This window comes from Caloenas nicobarica, chromosome 2 (genome assembly GCF_036013445.1).
Source record: "Caloenas nicobarica isolate bCalNic1 chromosome 2, bCalNic1.hap1, whole genome shotgun sequence".
Taxonomy (NCBI): domain Eukaryota; kingdom Metazoa; phylum Chordata; class Aves; order Columbiformes; family Columbidae; genus Caloenas; species Caloenas nicobarica.
This window is the reverse complement of record NC_088246.1, coordinates 143820612-143837546: the sequence shown is the minus strand read 5'-3', so window position 1 is coordinate 143837546 and position 16935 is coordinate 143820612. Positions and strand designations below refer to the sequence as shown.

The 16935-nt window shown below is 42.3% G+C and overlaps 1 protein-coding gene across 1 annotated transcript in view; it reads left to right on the top strand.

Moving 5' to 3' along the window:
* The window catches only part of KLF10 (KLF transcription factor 10), a 194012-nt gene that overhangs the window by 72616 nt on the left and 104461 nt on the right, over nucleotides 1-16935 (top strand). The window lies entirely within an intron of this gene.

Below are 16935 nucleotides of genomic sequence, written 5' to 3'. Positions count from 1 at the left end.
TTCCCTTCACCAAAGTGTTTGAAGAACATAATAACCACTCGTGAGAACTCATCCTACAAAGTATTGCTAGACTGTGACAGCCAAGATGAGATCTCCTCCTTCTTAAAGAATGTAGAAGGTCTTCCTCCAGTCCCCTTCAGTGTCCCACACCTGTCCAAATAAACTTGCAGCTAGTGAAATAAAATTATTTTATGGGAAAAAAAAAAGTCAGCTGTGCACCAGGCTTGATTTGAGAGTGTTTAAATATCTATTAGCTGAGGAGCCTGAGTGTAGCAGATCAAGTGTAATATCCAGCAAGGATATTAAGTGTAAGTGCAGCAAGTACAGAGAGAGACTCAAAATTGTTCACATGGGGAATTTGTGGGTGGCACTCCCCAGAGGAAAGAGCTATTGAATTTATCACTAACAGGGTGCAAATCAACTGCTGCTGCCTTGCAGAATCTGGCATTGGCATCAACTGTAACATCGCTGGAAACCTCAGACTGCAAACCACATAGTAGCACTGTGTGGTGATGGATTTATTCTCATTTACCTGCGTCTCTGCGGAGCTTCTCCACATAAAATCTGTTTACCTTGTACTCTGTTCCAAGATTACACTTTGTCCCTAATTAAGAAGGTAAATCATAAAACCTAGTTATAAAATTGGTATTTCGTGTAACTAAGTATCAGACTGGGTAAACATTTATCACTTAAGATGTTCCTGGCAGAGTGAGTCTGAAATTTTATGGCCCTAACACCTAAATCTTAATTAAAATAGCTTTGACTTTTTCCTTCAGATGCATTCTTCTCTCTGAGAGTATTACAAGATTGAGCAGGTACTGCCACATTTTAATTGTCTATAGGTAACTCATTTGTTTTGTTGTAGACTAGATGCTCTAACAGCTTAAGGCAACAGCACAGGGAAATCCAAATGCTATTAAAAAAGAAGTGGACAGGCACTCCATTAGTTGTGTACTGCATTAGGAAAGCTCTGCAAGTTGAGGAATTGCTAATCCTATATATACAGGGTCCATTCAGACAACTATAAACCTGACAAAATACAATATTTTGTTCTTTTCTCTTCTTAGGCTTTGTTTCCATTCCTTACAGTGCCAAGAGGACGGAAAATAAGTAGAGGGAAACTGGCAGGGTTTGATTACCTTTGTGTTATCAGAGTGTCAGGTGGGAGTTCAATTAGAAGCAAACATTAAATTTTTAAGTCATGTTTTGTCATTTAATAATTAAGATGTTTTCAAAAGATAAAAAAATATCATCTCCATTCAAAAACTATTTCCTGACATATGAGTCGTCCTCTTAGTTCCAGTGCTTCTGCTGAGTTTTTTTAAAGAACAAACTGAAAACTTACCTCAGTACAATTATTCTGAATTCAACCTCCTTCTTTATAAATTTGAATTCTGAATGAACCTGTCCTCCTGTTCATGTCCCGATTTATTCTGTCTAACACTGTGGAGTCTGAAGCACCTTTTTCCTAAGACTCCTCCAAAGTTTTGACTCTTTGGTATGAGGTGGTCAGTCCCAGGGGAAGCCAAAATAGCAGCTGATCAGCGCCCACTGCCAATGCTTTTTTACACAGTGATGTGAAATGCAACTGTAAATATTTTGAGGTTTCATCCCTTTTCGGTTGGTACACAGCATCTGACTCAGCGGCTGCTGCACGGTGCCTGTGTTTGCTTCTGTGTGTCAGTGCAAGAGGGGAAAGCAGATGATACCGTTATTATGCAAAATCACTTCCACCCACCCTAGTGACTCACCAGCACGTCACTGAACAGGATTTACATCTGTTTCAAAATATATCTATCTCTGTTATCCATTCCCGTCTCAGCAGATTATTTATTTCTTCCTTCCACTCCTGGGAATGACGACAACACAGCCACGCGTCTTCCTCTCGGCAGCAGAGCAGGGCTGGCAGCTGCGCCTGGCCGGTTCAGCTCTGCCTGACAGAAGCAACAGTCTCTTGCTTATGGATGGAGCAGAAGTGCCGTGTTGCAAGGGCTGCATCTTCCCTCTCCACTGAATAACTAAGTGCTTTTCCTACGATGGAGGTTTTCTTCTTCTTCAGTTAAGATTTTTTGCCTCGATTAAGAGCATGTCCATTCATTAGTATCCTAAAGAGTTGACTCATCTGTCAGTTAATGTAAGGTAGCGCTGATCTCCGCTTGCCATGATGTGCCAGTCTGTAAACGATGACAACTCAAGGGCTGCTTAACTTAAGACTCACTCATTTGCTTCAGTTCAAATTTGCTACTTCTTTTAACACACTAGTCAAGCAAATTGCAGTGATAAGTCAGTCAATTTGGCAGAGGAAGATGAAGACGATCGCTTTTGGAATAGCTAGCTACTGTCCAGTGTAACGTGCTACCTCTGTATTGTGCAAGCACTATAACTGATTTTGACCTGTTAATGATATTAAATAATTAATTGCGTTATTTATTTGAGGAATTTGATTAAATGATGAATTTTGTGGTTCACTGCTCTGCTGTACTTTGTGTCCAAATGTAAGTTGATGACATTTAAGTGTATTTGAACATTTGGTCTTAAATTAAATTGGGATTGGATGGATTTACAAATCTGAACATGCCTGGAAATCTGGAGGTTTAGCTCTGTGCCTCATTTCTCAAACCTGTGAAAAGGGAATATTCCAGCCTTTGGGTTGCTGCCAAATAAATACACACACATTGTATGAGATGCCGTGCTGGTGCACAAGCTAGGACATAGTGTGTAAAAGCCAAAAGGTCTATCAAGAGGGAGATATCCCCTGCGAAGGAGTCCGGCTGCTCTGGAGGAGGCGCGGGCAGGCAGAGCCGAGGCAGCATTGGCTTCCACAGCAGCTGCGGAGCAGGAGCCATCTGTCCTGTTCCAGGGACCCCAGGGATCCCTGGCTGGGTTTAAATTTGCCTTCATTGGTTTTCCCCATCATTCATGGAGCGCTCAGGTCTGGATCAAGTCCGAAGGCCCAAAACTAAGGAAAAACCCTCCAGAAGCAGCTTCACTCATCCACCCTGTAATCCAGGCCACGTGTACTGAAATGTGATAATTGATAAATATCTGGGTCTTCCAAAATCTTCCACAATTCTTTATTAGGTAATCTCCACACATCACTTTCCCTTGCATGTGTCTAAGTTTGTGCCAGTTTTGAACTGTCAGAAGGTTTTTCTTTATCTTCTCCAGTAACTTTTCAGGTCTTCGGTTCCACATAAAATAATACATCTTTTAAAAAAATTCCAATATTTACCTTTCCCTATGAATTGTTTGCAGGTGAAAGACAGGTGTTCCTACTCTGACTTCATGCCTTACGCCCTCTTTAAACACGTGTTTGTAATTAAAACTAACCAGAAGATAAGACTATGTAAGAGCTTCTTAACAGCCAAAAGTTGTGTTCCAGCCAGTTTTTAAACAGAGAGGATGGCACTGCAATAATTTAAGTAGAACTATGGCTTACTGAAGTGTTAATCTATTTAGCTGTGTAAGACTATGTGTTTTACCAGCCATTTCAAGCCAGCTGCAGCAGCTGCTTTTTGAAATTCTGTGAGTTTTGCTACACATAATTGTCCTGTTGGGCTTAAACACATTCATTCTCTGGTCTTCATCAAGAGAAAATTCTAGTCATGAATGAATACAACATATATGTAATATAAAAGCTTGACAGCTTTGAAAAACCACCTATTCCTAAGGATTATCCCTATATTCTATTGCTACTTGATTTTAAAAGGAAAGCAGTTTGTATTAGCTGTGTACAAAACCATCAGAGGGCTGCCTGGGAAGAAATTGTCCCACCACGACCCAAGCATTTCATTAGCTGTCTTCCACTTTGGGTCTCCTGCTAGTTATCTCTCTTGGTTCATGAGCTGAACTCACCACACTAGAGGTCTTCCCTAGAGAGGGCATCAAGGACTGCAGATTAAGATAAAATAATAATAATCTTCTTCCTGATCATCTTTGATGCTAGCCTAGTGCATGAGGAGAAAAATAACAGATTTGTTGAGTCTGATCAGACCGAGACCTCAAGGCAAGGGAGAGGGGAAATGAAGCTCTAGTGATTCCTGGCAGTGAAGACCCTCATGCAAAAAACATGAGTCCTGCTCAGAATAAATCAATACGTCTGTGAGAAGAGGTTGGTAAAGTCAATTCTGGCCCTTCTAAGGGAACATTTTTCTTTTCCCATCCTTCAAGAAGAGTAGAGTCAGAGGTTTGTGCAAGATTGCACACTGAAATCACTGTGTGCTAATAGCATTCACCTGTAAGAAATGATCCAGGAAAGGGAAGAGGAATTCATGTGTGACCATGGTGTTAGTCACAATTGCAAAGTCTTTGAGGCCTATTTTTATACATGATGGCATGAGCACTTTGTGTCAGGTAGCCATATAGCCTTCTGTAACTGCGGCCTGGGTACAACCCGTGGAGCAGATCCTCCTGGAAACTGTGCTGAGGCACATGGAAAACAAGGAGGTGATTTGTGACAGCCAGCATGGCTTCACTGAAGGCAAATCATGCCTGACAAATTTGATGGCCTTTTACGACAGGGTTACAGCGTTGGTGGATAAGGGAAGAGCAACTGATGTCATCTATCTGGACTTGTGCAAAGCATTTGACACTGTCCCACACAACATCCTTGTCTCTGAACTGCAAGACAGAGATTTGATGGATGGACCACTTGGTGCATACAGAATAGGCTGGATGGTCACACTCAAAGAGTTGAGGTCAATGGCTCAATGTCCAAGTGGTGGCCAGTGATGAGTGGTGTTCCTCAGAGGTTGGTATTGGGACCGGTGCTGTTTAACATCTTTGTTGGTGACTTGGACAGTAGGATTGAGTGCACCCTCAGCAAGTCTGCTCACGACACCAAGCTGTGTGATGTGGTCAACACGCTGGTGGGAAGGGATGCTATCCAGAGGGACCTTGACAGGTTTGAGAGGTGGGCCCATGCAAATCTCATGAAGTTCAACAAGGCCAGGTTCAAAGTCCTGCACATGGGCCAGGGCAATCCCAAGCACAAATACAGGCTGGATGGAGAATGGACTGAGAGCAACTTTGAAAGAGAAAGGCTTGGGGGTGTTGATTGATAAGAAGCTCAACATGAGCTGATGATGTGCGCCTGCAGCCCAGAAAGCCAACTGCATCCTCGGCTGCATCAAAAGAAGCATGGCCAGCAGGTTGAGGGAGGTGATTGTCCCCCTCTGCTCCACTCTCATGAGATCCTACCTGGGGTACTGCGTCCAGCCCTGAGGTCCCCAAAATAAGAGGGACACGGACCTGTTGGAGTGAGTCCAGAGGAGGGCCACAAAGATGATCAGGTGGCTGAAGCACCTCTCCTGTGAGGACGGGCTGAAAGAGTTGGGGCTGTTCAGCCTGGAGAAGAGAGGATCTGGGGAGACCTTATTGCGGCCTTTCAGTACTTACAGGGGACCTACAAGGAAGCTGGAGAAAGACTTTTTACAGGATGAGGAGGAGTAGCTTTAAACTGAAAGAGGGTAGATTTAGATTAGATATAAGGAAGAAATTCTGCACCATGAGGATGCTGAGGCACTGGAACAGGTTATCCAGAGAAGCTGTGGATGTCCTGTCCCTAGAAGTGTTCAAGATTGGATGGGGATTTCAGCAAACAGGTCTGGTAGAAGGTGTCCCTGCCAGTGTCAGATGGCATTGGAACTAGGAGATCTTTAGATTGCCTTCCAACGTAAACCATTCTATGATTCTATGAACCCTTTTATTGCTGATGCCATTTTGGATGAAATCAGTATGTTTGTTCATCTGCCTTCAGGAAAGAGAAAGACGGGGGTAAAGAAGAGAGGCCAGAGAACAAGAGCTATCATCTCAGTATACTTACAGAAAATGTATATCTTAGTCATAATCATGAAGTAACCCTGAGTATAACAAGGAGAGAAACTAAAAAGTCATTTTATTGAAAAATCCGCCTTCTCCAGATGTCACCTAATGCAGACAAAGTCCGCTCATTCAAGCCCAGAGCATTCCCTGAATTTTGGATTCACTCAGCTGTTGTTTTCAGAAGGACCTGTGCTGCAGACCAAAACACCGCTGGAGGGCAAGGCCTCGCTTGGCCATTAAGTCTGTCCACAACATCGTTTCAGCAAACAGATTCTTTATTCACAGTTTCACTCTGCACCTGGGAGGCCTCACTGTGCCCCGTGGGTTTATCATACAATGTCTGCGCAAGCAGAGCAGCGTGAGTCAGCCGCCCTCAGAGGATGGAAGACCGACGGCTGGGGGGGCAGCGGTTGGTGTTTGCCATTTGCATTCCTAATGGTTAAACAAAGTCACGAGCTCAAACTTGCTTCCACTGACCACAGCTGTATCACCAATACGATACCAGTGTGTTCAACGTTCAGCTGGGTTCACATGCAACAGCATGGTGGCACCTTTGTTTCGTGCTCTGTGTGTGATTCATCATAAGGATAGGAAAAAACCCCACAAATTTAGGTAGCTTCAAGAACAGTTAAAAAGCAAGAGCAAAAAAAAAAAAAAAGAAAGCTTGAAGCAGCCCAGCATGACACTGCAAAACAGTGATTTTCAGAGACCTCCATGTAAGAACTGCAGCTTGAGAAAGGAGGTTGGGGACGTCACAGAATGGAAGTGAAGCCCTTGGGATTCAGTTAGAGACAAAGATATCTAATCCTGTCCGTGGCCCAGTGCAGTCTGTGGAGATCTAAGGAATATTATAGTTTAGAGAGCAGTTCAGCTGCCCAGTGAGAGTGGCCAAGTCAGGAAGATAAGCAAAGCACCTGGTGATCCAGGTAGGATCCAGAAGGAGATGGGCCTCCTGTTGGCCCCATGTCTTACCTGCCAGTCCTACCAGGGGATCTCAGCTGCCTCACGGTGTGAAATGACACCGGACACCACTGTTTACACAGCTGTAACAAACTGCATATCAGGTTGTCTATGGTGACAGCTTAGACACCAAGCTGACATGCGGACAATGTGATTTTTGCTGTCTGGAGCTGAATCTCACACCTTGTCTTGCTTGGTTAAGCCGCCTCCTGTCTGCTAACTCCGCTCCTTCCATTCTTTCGCAGGAGATGCTCACGCGTCCTGATTCCTTTGCCATGTTATGCAAAAAGGTTGGAAACTTTGAGATATCATACTTTGCAAAGATTTACTAAAGATACAGCAAGGTGTCAGTAATTACATGAAAAAAACCTGACTATAGTTAGCACTGTAAAGTAGCTGACCTGCTTCTAAAGGTTGTTGTGAAATTCACTATTATCTTCTAAAACTCAGATTTCATAGTTGTGGGGGTTTTTGCTGGTTTTGGTTTGCGCTTGTTTGTTTGTGGTTTTATTATTATTATTTAATTAGGAACTAGTTTAAGAGGAACAACAGTCCCACAAAGTTATTTTAAACTTCAATGGATTTTGTATTCTTGTTCAGATTTGACTGTTCGGTTCCTTGGGGTCAGTTGTGTGAGACCCAATGAGCAACACAAAGGCCTGAATGAGGAACCTCAGTTGTCTTCCAGCAAAGCAGAGCGACAGGAAAATTATAGGTTTGATTCAGCATTTTGAGTGTAATTGTAGCCCGACTGACATAAGTGGCAAGACTGTCATTAATGGAAATAGGGACAGTATTTAACTCATTCATTTCAGCTTTTCCAGTTTTGAAGCTCTAAGGTTTGAAGTGCTTGTATATTTAAATAATAAAGGTATTTTTATTATTACAACAGCTTTTTTTACCTGAATACAAAAGAATCCTCTTCTTCATTTCCCAAGTAATACCTATTCAGGTCAGCTAAAGTGTTTAATGAACCTAGAGGTGTTTTTTAAGAATTTAAAGCTTTCACTTTTTAAAGAATTTAGTTATTTTTAGACTCTACATAAATAATTATTTTAAAATATTTTTCCATTAGAAAAAAATCAGAAAATTATTAGAAACAGCTACTTTACAGTACTATGTTAATTATTAGAAAAATGCCAATATGAATATTATATACCATAACCCATTCCAGTATCAGCAACAGTTTAGTTATAAATTTTCCACAGAGCTGGATCCCACTTGAAAACTCTGAGTAATGGGTTTGAAATTGTTTTTTGTATTAACAGCAACTATTACATCAGTCATTCTGTTGAACATGACGGCAGCAACTGTCTAGGCAGCACCTAAAAGAAATGCCACAGCAAACAGCCTGCGTAGGGGTTTCAAGACGGCTTTAACGCGGTTGTCTCAGGGACACGGTTCTGAGAGGTTTGGCTCTTCTTTCATTCATCTGAAAAAAGGAGGTATCAGTTATATTGCCTTTGGACCACCTCATATCTTCAGAGAAGGTGTTGCTGATGTATCCACTTTGCAAAGAGTCAATCAGACCTTTCTCTGCAAAGGCTGAGGAAGGAAGTTTGTTCTAAGCCGCAGCATCTCCACAAGCTGAGAAGCGTAGGTTGAGAGCAGAGTGAAAATTAGATCAAAAGCACCTTCACCTGGTAACAAAGATGCTCATAGATACACACTTAAAAGCACTTTTCTAAATTCTTACGAAAAGTTTGTCACTACAAGTGGGTCACTTATGCATCTGTAGAAACTAACCATTTTGGATAGTTTAGGTGACAAATTCAAATTACGCCAGTTCGGTACTTGGGAAGAAACTTTCTATTTCATTCTGCTGAAGCAAAATCATGTTAAATTATATTATTCAGAGTATGTAGTCCAGTTTAAAATACAACTGATTTACTACTTAGCACAATTTTTTAAATTACTATTCATTTCAGATTTTGTTGCCACCGTAATTAAAATCTGATTTTTTTTTTAATGGTTTCTCTGTAAGTACCGCTACATGGATCAGCTCTACATATTCTGCTGAAATAGTTTCATTGGTGTGAATGCTAGTACAGCCATGATACACCAGTATAGCAATGGTATCAGAAGTAATCTTTTTTGCATGTGGAAATAAACTCAGCAAGTATTACTACGGCATATTAAGGCAGACCCTGCCAGTTCAAAGCGGTGTAGCTCACACAGCGCAGATTGTGTGCAGGTAAGAGCGGCAGCAGAGTAACTGCATCCCACTTGTTCAGTATTAATCCATTTTTAATAGGAAATTATCTGCTGGTGGGCAGAAATAAGCGAAAAATATTTGTTAGTTTAGACCAAATGCCAGTAAGGAGTTCCTATGGGGTGGGGCTCTGCATCATGGACATTTAATGCAAAGATTGCTTGTCATGGTCTGAAAAAGTAAATTTAAATCTAAGCCTTACAATGTCTCTAGATGTGCTGGGCACTTCCAGGCAGTCTTGATGCCCACTATGTAAACAAAAGACAGATGAAGCCTGTGGTGCCACACTGGCGCTGACATCTCTCCCACACCAGTCCCGGCAGCAGGACAGCCCTGGCCCCGCGTGATGAACCTCTAGTTGCCTTTGCTGTGTGTTTCCTATTGCTTGTTCTCATGTTCTTTTTTGGCACCTATTTACTGAACCTTAACCTTGAACTGAGCTGTAAAAACACCAACATAGGTAATTCTGATCCACAGTTTCACAAGGGGCAACTGGGATTTTGGGGATGGTTTTGCTTCGGTAGCTGGTCAAAATTGTCTTTTCGTCTTGCCTCTTCAAATATTTTCGGTACTATCAGTAACTGAAAAATCCATATGTAATTTAATTATTCAATAGAGCATAACGAGTAGATTAATCAAATAATTGGTCAGTATACACTCTGTCTTATGATGCTTCGGAGCACTGACAATTGCTCCAGCATGACAGGCCTCAAGTCGCATGTTTCAGCACCTGCTTCAGGTCGGATAAGCACTTAAAAGCAGGTTACAAATCTCTTGTAACAACACAGTCAACAAGTACGCTGTGAAATACAACAAATTCTGAAACAGTGTTGTCCAAGAAATAGTTTTACTAATGCCTATGACGTTTCACATGGGTGAATTTGGCACGTTACACCGCTGTTCAGCTATGGGAGATGAAGATAAGGATGCATCTGAAATTAGGGCAACCAAGTGGGGATTGCAAATACTGAATACTTCTAATAAAAAAAAAAAAAAACAAGGCTGTTGTCAAGACAGGAAGAATGTCACTTAGAAACACAGAAACTTTCAAAACTGCAGGTTCTGGTAGAGTAGCAGTTTATAAATCCAAGAGGAAAAAGGGAGCAGTGGAATAGTGTAAAAAGAGTGAGAGCAAGGGGAAGATGGGAAAGTCAGAGTAGGTGAAGGACAAAGAACTACGAGATTGAGTAAAGAGGATGCAACAACCTATGACAGAGTGATGCAACCAAGGTGATAAGACAGAGCAGAACAAGATGGGGGAGCAAGCGGGACGAAGCCATCACCCTTGCCTGCTCCAATGTGGAGAGTGGGTCCTCACCGACTGAGATTGTTCCGTGTATCCCAGATTGACACTTGTACTTATAGCTGCTTTCTCCATCATGTTTACAGGTGAAGTTAAGTTGAAAACTGGTTCTCTGTTAGCCAAAGCAGGTAAGGGGCACATGGAAAACCAGGTGGGTTTCAGCTGGACCAGGTGGCAGATCTGCCTTGGACTGATACGATTAGTGACACAAGGTAGAGAATGGCAAAACAGACGTATGCAAGAATAAAGTAGCCATTTCTCTTGAAGAATCTAGAAGTAAAAAGCAAGCCTCTGACAGAAGTTATCAAAACTCTAAATTTTGAGTATTTAACTTAAATTTAAGTTTGTTGTGGAAGGAAAACTTGATATCTCAGGAACTACAGGAATATTTTCGCACATCAAAAAATTCAGAAATCTGTATAAAAAAAGATAAAATGGTTAAAAGGCCAGTGACAATGTTTTACAGCCTTCAGCTGCAGGATCACACTATCTTTCCCTGTGTTGCTGTGGATGCAAAGGAAGGTTGTGTGGTACAGAAGTCTGAAAGTTGAAGACTTGCTCTGAATGAAATAGCACGATTCCTAATAATCCCTTCATTTAATATCTGGTAAAATCAATGGGAACAGTGAAAAGTGTAGTCAAAGAATCCATGCTTAAATCCCATAATGTACCAAAAATTAGACATGTACATTTTTAGGCAGCAATTCTGAGTCCATTCAGCATTCTGTTTCACTGTAAGATGCGTACATCACTTCAGCGAGAGGCTGAATATGTGTGTGGGACCATATAATCTCTAGGGAGCATGGGGAAGCAAAGCATAAAAACTACCCACAAAATTTCCTTCATACAGTGAGACCATGAGAAGAAATCATTAAGAGATCAGATGCCTTAGTTCAAACCCAAATCATACAGCAAAGGCTTAGCGAGAGTTTTACCCTGGTAGCTTTTTGAAAGTAGCTCAGGTTCGCTCTCTAGAGGTGAAAAACGAAGATTTCATTTCTTAAGACTTTCTTCAATCAAAACAATCAAGAATTCCTTATAGAGCACACAAAGACATATTGCAAGACAGCAGCGGCTGTTAATGAGCCCATAAAGGACAACAGCTAAAACCACCAATCTTTTTAGAAGAGTGATACTGGCACCAATAAATAGCAAACAGCCCTACAATGCTGCATGCTCACTTTTGTTGTAACGCTTTAAAATAAAAGTGCAGTATTGCCAAACAGCATTTTCTATTCAAAGCTGGTTCTCCAGCATCTACTTCTGCTTAATTTAGTTTCCCCTGTAGTTTTCCTCTTTGCTCTGTCCGGTGCAGGGATCTCCAAAACTGTCCGCACAGTCACAGCTCCTCAGGTCCCACCAGCCCCACCATGCAGCCCCAAAATCTCAGTGAAATGTAACATTGCAAAAATTCGCTTATGGGCTCAAATGAACCTCAGGAAAATGATGTTCAATTCAATGAAGTTGCAGGAATTCAAATATTACACTTGTATTTCCCCTGACCCTAAGAAATGTGCGCTTCTTGGTGATACACAAACCCCAGACATTTGGAAGACAAAATATCCATTATTTACTGTAATTACCTGTGATTCTTGCAGTCAGTGCCATAGTGCACAAAGTATAGGAGTTCATTTGTCTATACTGAAGCAACACTAAAAGATCCCAGGCGGGGATCCCGTCCCCACAAAGCAAAAGGTGATGTCATTTCCTTATGACTCATCTCGCATATTGTGCTCTTAAATAAATTCAAGTCAGTATGAGATAAAACATATACTGCCTGCCTGGAAACAAATGCCAAGCTGCTGCCAAACATTAAAGTCTTTCACTCTAAGGATCCAGTCTCAGGTAGGAAGAAGAAAACCACTGCATTTGTCAACATAAGCGGTGGAGCAGAATTCAAACATCCACTCTGCAGGGGGAATTCTGCCAAAAACACCCAAATTAATGTGTAAAGATATCTGGGAAGAAGTTACCTTCTACACACTCCTGCTCAGCAATCAGCCACTGTGTGCAATGTTTTTCTGTATCTGATAGTTCAGCAGAACATGGATGCATTTATCTTCCAGAAAGCTTTCAAAAATCATTAAAATCTTTATGAAAAATAAACTAATAGAGGTTTACAAGCTGAGCATTTCAAAACTATTGTACTTAAAAAAAACAGAAGCAAACCAAAGATCTCACATCCACTGGTCTCTGTGGATTGCCACGTTTAACAGCTCTATTCCTTAAAACAACAGCAGCACCAGAAGCAAGTGCTTTAATACTGCAGGAGCACTCAGCCACCCTTTGCCCAAGAATATAAGTCATCATCTCAGGAACATCTTATCAATGTTTATGAAGAGCTGATGGGAGGGTGTAAAGAAGAGGGAGACATACTCTTCTCAGTGGTGCCCAGCACGAGAGCCGATGGGCACAAACTGAGACGTGGCATATTCTGTTGGGACATAAAAAAGCAGTTTTACTGCATGAGTGTTTTAACACTGGAGCAGGTTGCCCAGAGAAGTTGTGGAGTCTCCATTCTTGGAGATTTTCAACACCTTCATAGACACAGCCCTGAGCAATCCTGACTCTGCTTGAGTAGGGGTGGGTGGACTGGATGGTCTTCAGTGGTGCCTGCCAACCTCAACTGCTGTCATTCTGTGATGTGGTCTCATCAGTGCTGAGCTGAGGGGACTAATCACCCTCCTCGACCCACTGGCAATGCTCTTCCTGAGGCACACTGTTGGCCCTCTCCATTGCAAGCGCACATTGCTGCCTTGTGCTCAACTTCTTTTCCAAAAGGAGCCCCACATCCTTTTGTTGCAAACCTGCCTCCCAGCCTGTTGGCCACCAGTCTGTAGTGGTATATGAGATTATTCTTCCTCAGATGCAAGACTTCACATTTCCCTCTGTTTAACTTCATGAGGCTCCTGTCTGCCTATTTCTCCAGTGTGTCAAAGGCCCTTTGAACGGGGACCATCTGGTGTTCTCAGCCGCTCTGTCCAGTTTTGCATCACCAGCAAACTTGCTGAGGGTGCACTCTGTCCTATCATGCAAGTCATTAATAAAAATGCTAAATAATACTGGTCCCAGTATTGACTCCTGGGGTATACCACTAGTAACCAGCCTCTGGGTGGATTTCATAGCACTGGTGACAAGCCTTTGAGCTTATCAGTTCACCTGGTTTTCAGTCCACCTCACTGTCCACTTACCTGTCTGTACTTCATCAGCTTGTCAATGAGGATGCTACAGGCAACAGCATCAAGGGCCTCACTGAACACAAGATAAACAACATCCACAGGGCTTAGCCATCCGCATTGTATCAGGCTATTGGGTTGGTAAGGCACAAATCCCCACTCACTACCTTTAATCACCTTCCAGTCCTTAGGACAGTTTGCTCCATCATTTTCCAGGGGATCAAGGTGAGGCTGACCAGCCAGTAGTTCCTCAGATCTTCATTCTTGCTGTTACTCAAGATAGTGTGATAGTTTTCTCCCGACAAGTTTGTTTGTGGTTTATTTTCCTTAAGTTCACTAAAATTCTCTCCCACTGTGTCTTCAGCTTTGGCAATGCTCCCCCATACCTGCTCACCAGAGTTCCTCGCCCTTTTCTGCATCTGCTTAACCGTCCCTTCTACAAGCTCCTATGCTACCACATTTCCTCTTCTTCTGCCTAGTTCTCTGCTCCTTCTTATTCCCAGACCTGGTGATCCTGGAAATCACTGCTGGTATTTTTTCATACAATTTCATTACTCACTTTGTCAGTTTTCAAATGGTATTCACCAGCATTTCAAGATCTATGTTAAATTTAATAAAATAATAGTACATCGCTATTTTAGATACTTCTGTGCAGTAGCTGTCTCCCCTTCTCAGATTTTGACTACAGACATGCAAATTGTGACAATCCAGTTATGCCTGCTTTTCCCATTAGGACATAAATAATCTGCTGTTACTTATTATAATAAAAATAAAATTCCCATACTCCTTCACATTCCAAAGCAGACTATGTTATTTATTTCTTCCAACTTTCTGTCTTAATCACCTGGCATGCTTCTCAGAAATGGAATGAAAATTTTCCATTTCTACACAGTTCAAACCCTGTTTCATTTGCCAGAAATCTTTTAAGAACCACAGAAATATAATCAACTGTAAAAACAGAAGGTTTTGATTCTAGCCTTCTCCTATAAATCAAATCTAGCACAGACAAACTCCTTATCTCTTCACCACTAGGAAAACCCAACAATATCAGACATCTGCCACTCCATGGCTGGTCACTAACATTTAATATTCTATAACCTTCCCTTCCTTGTGAACAGCAACTCTGAGTCTGTTCAGCCACAGACAACTCTAGTCAGGCTGCATCAGTAAAAAGAAATGCACTGCGAGTATTGCCCTGCAGCCCACAGAGAGGACCACAGCGGAGCAGGTGTTCTCCTGCAGCCCATGGAGAGGTCCATGCCAGAGCAGATATCCGCACTGTCCCCTCTGGAGGATCCCCATGAGACCAGGTGGACATGACCTGAAAGAAAGGTGGCGCATAGAGGACCCATGCTAGACAAGGTTTATCCTGAAGGACTGCAGCCTGTAGAAGGAGCCGTGCTGGAGCAGGGGAAGTGTGAGGAGGAAGGTGAAGAAGGTGAGGCAGAGAACTGTTGTGAACCAACCATAAAGCCCTATACCCCTGTGCTGCTGGGCAGAAGGAAGGAGGTTGGAAATAAAGGAGTGAAGTTGAGTCTCAGAAAAAAAGCAAGGGGGATAAGGTGTTTTATGTTTTGTCTGATTCTCACCACCCAAGTCTATTTTAATTGGCAATGAACTAAATCTTCCCCACCAAGTCCAGTTTGCCCATGACAGCAATTGGTAAGTAATCTCCCCGCCTTTATCTCAACCCACATGCTTTTTCACCTTGTTTTTTCCCCGCATCCATTGAATAGGAGGAATTAGAAAGCAGCTGGGTGGGTGTCTGGCAGTCAGCCAAGGTTAACCCATCACAGCCTGTAATGAGAATTTCCCATATTCAAACTTGTGTCCTCTGCCTCTCACCTTATTACCAGGTACCTCTGGGAAGTGTTCAGGCACACCAGAAGGCTCTATCTTCTCTGTATCCTCTGCTCAAGCAGTTGTAAATATCAGTAACCTCTGTCCTTCGCTTTCTCTCTGTCTCTTCCCCAGTAAGAAAAGATACCATTCTCCCAGTTTGTCATGGTGGCACGTGCTCCAGCCCCTTGACCAGCTTGAGTAGCCACTACTGGACTCGCTCCATCGTGGTACTGCACTTCTTGTACTACAGAGCCCAGGTGTGATCTCGTAAGTGCCCAATATTGGGGAAGGATGGCTACTTTCTTACTCACAACACCCCAGAAGACGGCTGGCCTTTGCCACAAGTGCAACTTGTTTTTCACAAACAGTCCCAGGTCCTTTTCTGCAGAGCTGCTTCCCAGCTAGTCAACCCCCAGGCCACACTGGTCCAGAAGTGCTGGACTTTGCTGAAGTTCATGAGGTGCCCATCAGCCCCTTTCTCCAGCATATCCACACTGCTCCAAGCACCAAATCTGTCTTTCAGCATATTGACTGCTTCCCTCACCTTGGGTGGTGGGGTCATTTTATTGTCCAGCTGCCTCTTGAGAAGAATCTAGTGCTGATTTAGCAGGCACTAGGTACCTTGAACAGGGTAAAGTAGACAGCAAAGCAGTCTGTACAATACTGGAATCCTAAGCCTTCATGCTGCACTAGTTTGTAGGAGGGCTTTGAAAACAAAATCGAAAGAGAACTAAGATGAATAGAGACAACAGTTTAGCCTGACTCTGCCTGTGAAGGATTAAATGCTTCCAGTGAACCAAAAGAAACCTCTTTACCTTATCTCAGTTACACTGGGCTCAGAACCAAGACAACTATCTTCATATGTAGTAATAATGAAAGCCAACGGAAGGGCTGGAGCTGGGAGATAAAGGGGAAAACCCCTTCCACTTGCTCACACACTTTAACAGCCTGGTCAGCACAATAAGCAGCTGTTATCTTCTGTAAGGAAAGGAGAGCAAGCATGGGAGTGCGAGCACAACAGAACACTTCATCTCACCCTTTCCACTTTCACCTACAAAAACAGTAAGAAAAGCAAATATTTTATACAGTATTTTTCATAGACTTCAAAGCCTATTCTGTTATCAGTAGTTAGATGCAACTCTTGCACTCAAAAGTTAGCCTTCTCTTTTAATAATTAGAGTTCTCAATGTTGGCTTATCAAAGATAAATTCCTCAAAAGTGCTTCTGGTTCAGGATTAGAGATTCTGTAGCTGAAAGCTCTATACGGCTTCAATTCACAGTAATGCTATTTTGAGTTAGTGACCAAATTATAAAAAAGTCCCGTGGTTACAGTACTTCAAATACTAACTTCAACAAATCAGTGCTCTGCCACTCTCAGTCTTAAGTCAAGTCAGTTTTAAAAGGTACTACAATTTTTACCACATATTTAGCTACTGGAATATGTAGAATACTTGTAATAGCTGTGATAACCACTACTGAAGTAAACAATCTCTCTCTACAAGCATTAAATGGAAGCTGTTATACTACCTGTATAGTAGAAAAGATGCTGCCAAAAACAAACAAAAAAAATATGAGCATCTAACAGTACAGTATTCAAAGCTGTAAAGTAGCCCCAAGCT